Genomic DNA, 5,895 nt, shown 5'->3' on the forward strand with positions numbered 1-5,895 from the left:
TGGGACACCTAGCTGACTCTCCTCCTCTCAGTGTCTTAACCACATGTATAAAAGTCCCTGGGATCCTAGAAGGTAACAGTCACAGGTTCCAGGGATAAGGATGTGGATTCGGACATCTCTGGGAAGGGGGCAATATTCTGTCTACCAGAGTCACCATTTCACCTTCACTTTTGAAAACCAGTAATCCTAAAACTCTGTATCCAGTTAAATAAACCATTCAAAGAGTAAAGGTAAAATAATGATATTTCAGAGAAGAATCAAGGGTTTAACAGTCAGAGACACTTGTTGAGAGAACCTCTAAGGGCCTTGCCTCTGTAAGAATAAAACTGAATACAGAAGTAATAATTGAGAAGCAAGATGCAAAAGTTTTAAGAACGCATACATATGAATTAACATATATTAAAAACAATGGCAAAATCTAATTCTAAAAGTCTGAAAAATGAGGTGGCATACAAATAGTATGGAGGAAAGTGGGGTCCTGGTAATGCTATGTGTTATAGCAACCCAGGTTCTCATGAACTATGGAAAGGAGAAATGTTGATTAACTTCAGAAGTCACATGTTACCATTCTGAATACCCTCTAAAGAACACAAACATATGGAAAGGTAGAGGGCAAAAGTCACCCAAAATATACAACAACCCTCAGACAAAAAAAAAAAAAAAGCCTATGCACCTAACAACACAGCCTCAAAATATCTGAAAGGAGGGTTTTAACATACTTCTCCTAGAATCTGATAGGCAAAAAGTTAGTAAGGATGTAGAACAGATGAACAATTCAATTAATAGTTTTGATCTAATTAGCATGTAGAGAGCTCTGTACCAACCAATAGAGTCTGCATTCCCTTCAATTTCATCTGAGTATTTACAAAAGTTGACCAAATACTAAGCCACAAAGCTATTATCAAGAATACCAAATAATCAGGACTTCCCTGGGGGTCCAGTAGTTAAGAATCTGCCTTGCAACATAGGGGTCACAGGTTTGATCCCTGGTTGGGGAACTAAGATACCATATGCTGCAGGGCAACTAAGCTTGGGTGTCACTAGAGTCTGTTGGCTGCAACCAAAGATACTGCATGCCACAACTAAGACTCGACACAGCCAAATAAATAAATATTTTTAAAAACCAAGTAATCTATACCAGTGCTGCCAAACAGAAATAGAAAATGAGTCATATAGGTAAAAATAGAGATTCTGCATGCTGTGTGCTGTTGCTTCAGTTGTTTTGACTCTTCACAACCTTATGAACTGTAGCCTGCCATGCTCCTCTGTCCATGCGATTTTCCAGGCAAGAATATGGGAGTGGGTCGCCATGCTCTCTTCCCCGGGCTCTTCCCAATAGAGTTTCTAGTTCAGTTGAGTTCAGTTCAGTCGCTCAGTCATGTCTGACTCTTTGCGACCCCATGGACTGTATCACGCCAGGATTCCCTGTCCATCAATAACTCCTGGAGCTTGCTCAAACTCATGTCTATCGAGTCGGTGATGCTATCCAACCATCTCATCTCTGTCGTCCCCTTTTCCTCCTGTCTTCAATCTTTCCCAGCATCAGGGTCTTTGCCAATGAGTCAGTTCTTTGCACCACGTGGCCAAAGTATTGGAGCTTCAGGTTCAGCATTAGTCTTTCCAATGAATATTCAGGATTGATTTCCTTTAGGATGGACTGGTTGGATCTCCTTGCAGTCCAAGGGACTCTCAAGAGTCTTCTCCAACACTACAGTTCAAAAGCATCAATTCTTTGACACTCAGCTTTATTTATAGTCCAACTCTCACACCCATACACGACTACTGGAAAAACCATAGCTTTGACTAGACGGATCTTTGTCAGCAAAGTAATGTTTTAAAAGTAAAAATACAAAGTAGCCACATTAAAAATGTGAAAAAGAAATAAGGGAGATTAATTTTAACAGTATATTTTATTTTATCCAACATAACCAAATATTATTTCTTTCTCATACTAAATCCTAGAAATAGAGCACATATCAATTTGGACTAGCCCCATTTTATGGGCTACTCAGCCGCATGTCATCAATAACTATAGTAATAGAGCAGTACCTTGTCATATAGACCACACTCTAATAGCTCAGTGTAATACACTTAGAAATAAAAATCAAAGATAGTTTACATAATAACAAATCCTGATGTTTGGCAATTTCAATAACAAATTTTAACAAATTAAAAATCTAGACATTGGGAAAAAATTTAAATGTACTTCTAAATAATCCATGAGCAAAATGAAATAGAAAATATGAAGTATTTAGAACTGAACTAAAATGCAAATGTAGACACCAGAGTTTGGGGACAAAACTATCCATAGATAGGGGTGTAACTTATATGGAAACCTGGTATATGACAGAAGTGGTAGTTCAAGGTAATGGGTAAATAAATAGGCTGGTCATTCAATGGTGCTGGACAATTGACTTTTCACATCGAGAAAACACATATAATTGGAATCTTGTCTCACACCATACACAGAAAATGAATTTTTGTTAGCAGAAAATATTTCCACTTGGAAAATAGGACAATCTTACCAAATGGTTTAAATTATCAATCAGGAATATCCCTCAGGGTAGAAGAAACTATCTCTAGCCAAAATCCTTCAGTGATCACATCTTCATTTCCCACATGATGCCATGAGATTCAGCAGACAGATAAAAGGGCCATAATGTGTAGGTGAGCACCTGTGTAGATTCTGCAAACAAATAACAGAGTGCTCAGTCTTAGCATCACCTGGAATTGAGTGTATGGTCTTAGGTAAGAAACAACCTCAGTTACTAAGTTCTGGTTTCCTCAGCTGCAAAATAGCAATCATACTAACAGAAATTTAAAGAGACCAAGTACTAAGAGCCTGCTGCTGCTACTGCTACTAAGTTGCTTCAGTTGTGTCCGACTCTGTGCGACCCCATAGACATGAGCCCACCAGGCTCCCCCGTCCCTGAGATTCTCCAAGCAAGAACACTGGAGTGGGTTGCTATTTCCTTCTCCAATGCATGAAAGTGGAAAGTGAAAGTGAAGTCGCTCAGTCGTGTCTGACTCTTTGCACCCCCATGGACTGCAGCCCACTAGGCTCCTCCATCCATGGGATTTTCCAGGCAAGAGTACTGGAGTGGACTGCCATTGCCTTCCCCGTACTAAGGGCCTAGGAAATGATAATTCATGTACTATAAAGGGTAAGGCCAAACTGTGTTGAGGGTACCTGTCTAGTGCCCTGCACTCTCCTGCAGCTCTGTGAGGAGTGAGGAATGCTGTGGTACAAAGTAGCACCTGGGGTACCCTGATGTGGAAGTGGAGGGCACAGGCTGTGAAGTTAAGCACATTTGTGTTTGAGTCCCAGGTCTACCTCTTACTAACTGGTAGACTTCAGGCAGGTGACTCAACATCTCTAGCCTCAGTATTAGTCTCTGTAAACAGGGTTAATTATAGTAGCCATGAATCAGTTAAGAGTCTTAGATTCAGCAACAGACGCCACTCTGGCCAATGCAAGCAGAAAGGGATCGTGTTAAAGCTTCTGAGCAGTTGGAGACTCCTCAGACTGCAAAGCCAGGAGCCATGTTTAAAGTCATGCCTCAGACTGGTCCTGTGGAGATGCCACTGTGACACCAGTGCTGAGGCTGCTGATGCTGCTGGAGCTGGGGTGCTCCTGAACAGGATATGTCATTCATTTTCTGGTTCAAGTCCAGAACACGTCCATCCAACTGATGGAGCCGAAGCCATCTGTCCCCATCCTAGTTGTATGGGAGGCTAAGAAAGTATGTTTTAGCTTTCATAAAGGGAGGAAGCAAATCTCTGACTCCTCCCAGACCTCAGGCTGGGAAACCCTTCAGGAGAAAGGGAGTTCAGATGCTGGTTGGCCACAGAGAATGTCCACTATACCTGTCTGAAAGATTATTGTGAAGATAAAATGAACTCATGAATAGGGAACACTCAGCCTAGTGAGCAACAGAATTTCAGAGCTCAGTGGGGAAGTTTAATGGCAGAAAATAAGGGTCACAAGAGCATCTGTGGAAGAAAAACAGAGCATATTCTGCCCAGGAAATGGGGTAGATGTGTTAGAAAGTTCTTATGTTCCTATCAGCCAAGTTAACAAATGTTTCCAGAGATTCTGAATTCTAAATTCACACATAAAATACGAAAGAAGATCTTGAACAACAACAAACTAAAGGAAGGTAGGGGAAGGAGACAGAAAATCCCATGTCTGGCTTCCTTTGAGGGGGGACTCCTCTACAATGAGCCAACAGACAGAAATCCTATTTCCTCCGTTTCCAGGTAGATTCGATGCTATGACCTTTGTGAACACAAGCAGCAAACGTTCTCCTTATTCCAGAGAATTTCATTTTTACAACATCACTAACAAGATTTTTATGGAGCTATTTAAGCAGAAACATAAAACGCCTGTAATTGCTTTTTTTCTGTATGAAAGAATTCAATTTTTTAAAAAGCCACTTTTTCTACTTTACAATGAAGCAGCCATCACAGAAGTCTTGAAGACTCAGTGAATAATCAGGTAGATTTTTGCAATTTTTAGTGAAGTCCTTCCTGCCTTGACATAATTCTTCAGCTCTTACCTTATTTTATGCAAATTCTGGGACTAAGTTTTAGATTAGACCATGAGCAGGTTCGAGGGAGAGAATCACAAGTTCTATTTTCCTGTTACTTCCCACAAAAGGTGGGCAGGGTCGCACTGCTCCCCCACAATTTAGCAAATATCATTAGCTAAGCAGTCCATGTGCTGCTCCCTGGGGACACTGGGGCAGTCCCCTCCATACCCCTCTGCTCCATCTCATGCTATGAGAGCAACCAGCATCAAACAGTATTTATTAAACAGCCCTATGCATGGGGCAACAGGCTACACTCCAGTAAGTAGAGCCGTCATAGTCCACATCCTTTGGGAGCTTACAATATCAAACACGAAATTTTTCAGAGCCTGGAGGCGTGCTGGTGAGGTGTGGCACTAAAGCATTCATTCACATCACAGGGCCCAGGTTTTCTCCCAGCCAGCGGTTCACTCCATCTGGCTCCCCAGGCTCTAGGCTATCATTTAGAGGCAGCTAAGCCTCAGCTCACTTAAAAGGTCCATTATTAGAAGTTGTCACTGCAAATCCCTGTGCTAAATCAGCCTTCATACCAGAACCTCCGTAAGCCCTGTCACTTCCCTTCCTCAAGACCCACTGAGCGCCATGAGGGTACAAGGTGAATGCCGCCCCATCTTCTCTGTCCAGCCTGCTGCCGACCAGGAGGCTGAGGCACCCCAGTGACCCTGGACGATAGCAGAGGCCAGCAGGTATGATGCAGCTCCCACTACACGTCTTAATATGCAACGCAGAACATGCAAATGATCACACGAAGACAAAACTGATCTGACTCGTGGGCGTCAGAGAAGGAGTCTGGAGAAGAGGGCATCTGAATTAGGCCTTGAGGTCAGGTGAGATCTTGATGGGCAAAGACCAGGGGGCAGGCATTGCAAACTTTGGATGGTCCTGGAAGAGCTGGGGCACATGATGGATTTGGCATCAGGCTATCAAATAATTCTTTCCCACATAAGGCATATTTCATTTACTTAAAAAAAGAATCCTTGGGGACTTCCCTGGTGGTCCAGTGGGTAAGACTCTGCTCTCCTAATGCAGGGGCCCTGGGTTCAATCCCTGGTCAGGGAACTAGATCCAGCATGCCACAACTAAGAGTCTGCACACTGCAGTGAAGATCCTGTGGGCTGCAACTAAGACTCAACATGGCCAAAATAAATAAATATTTTTTTTAATCCTTGGGTCTATAGGTTGGAAGCAATATTGGTGTATATGGGGCTAGGAGTCACCTCCGGCCCCACCTCTTCCTACTACTACCATCCCTCCCTCTATTTCAGCTGGGCATGCGCCACTCCAGGAGCACAAGAATGACAAGTAG

General features: G+C 42.7%; 1 non-coding gene across 1 annotated transcript; it reads left to right on the plus strand.

Annotated features, from left to right (window-relative positions):
• Window positions 1-5,575: 5,575 nt before the first annotated feature.
• On the plus strand, window positions 5,576-5,648 carry TRNAR-CCU (transfer RNA arginine (anticodon CCU)). Its single transcript has one exon. It is a non-coding gene; the product is annotated as a tRNA-Arg (tRNA).
• The last annotated feature ends 247 nt before the right edge of the window (window positions 5,649-5,895 follow it).

This window comes from Ovis canadensis, chromosome 5, assembly GCF_042477335.2.
Source record: "Ovis canadensis isolate MfBH-ARS-UI-01 breed Bighorn chromosome 5, ARS-UI_OviCan_v2, whole genome shotgun sequence".
NCBI classification, from domain to species: domain Eukaryota; kingdom Metazoa; phylum Chordata; class Mammalia; order Artiodactyla; family Bovidae; genus Ovis; species Ovis canadensis.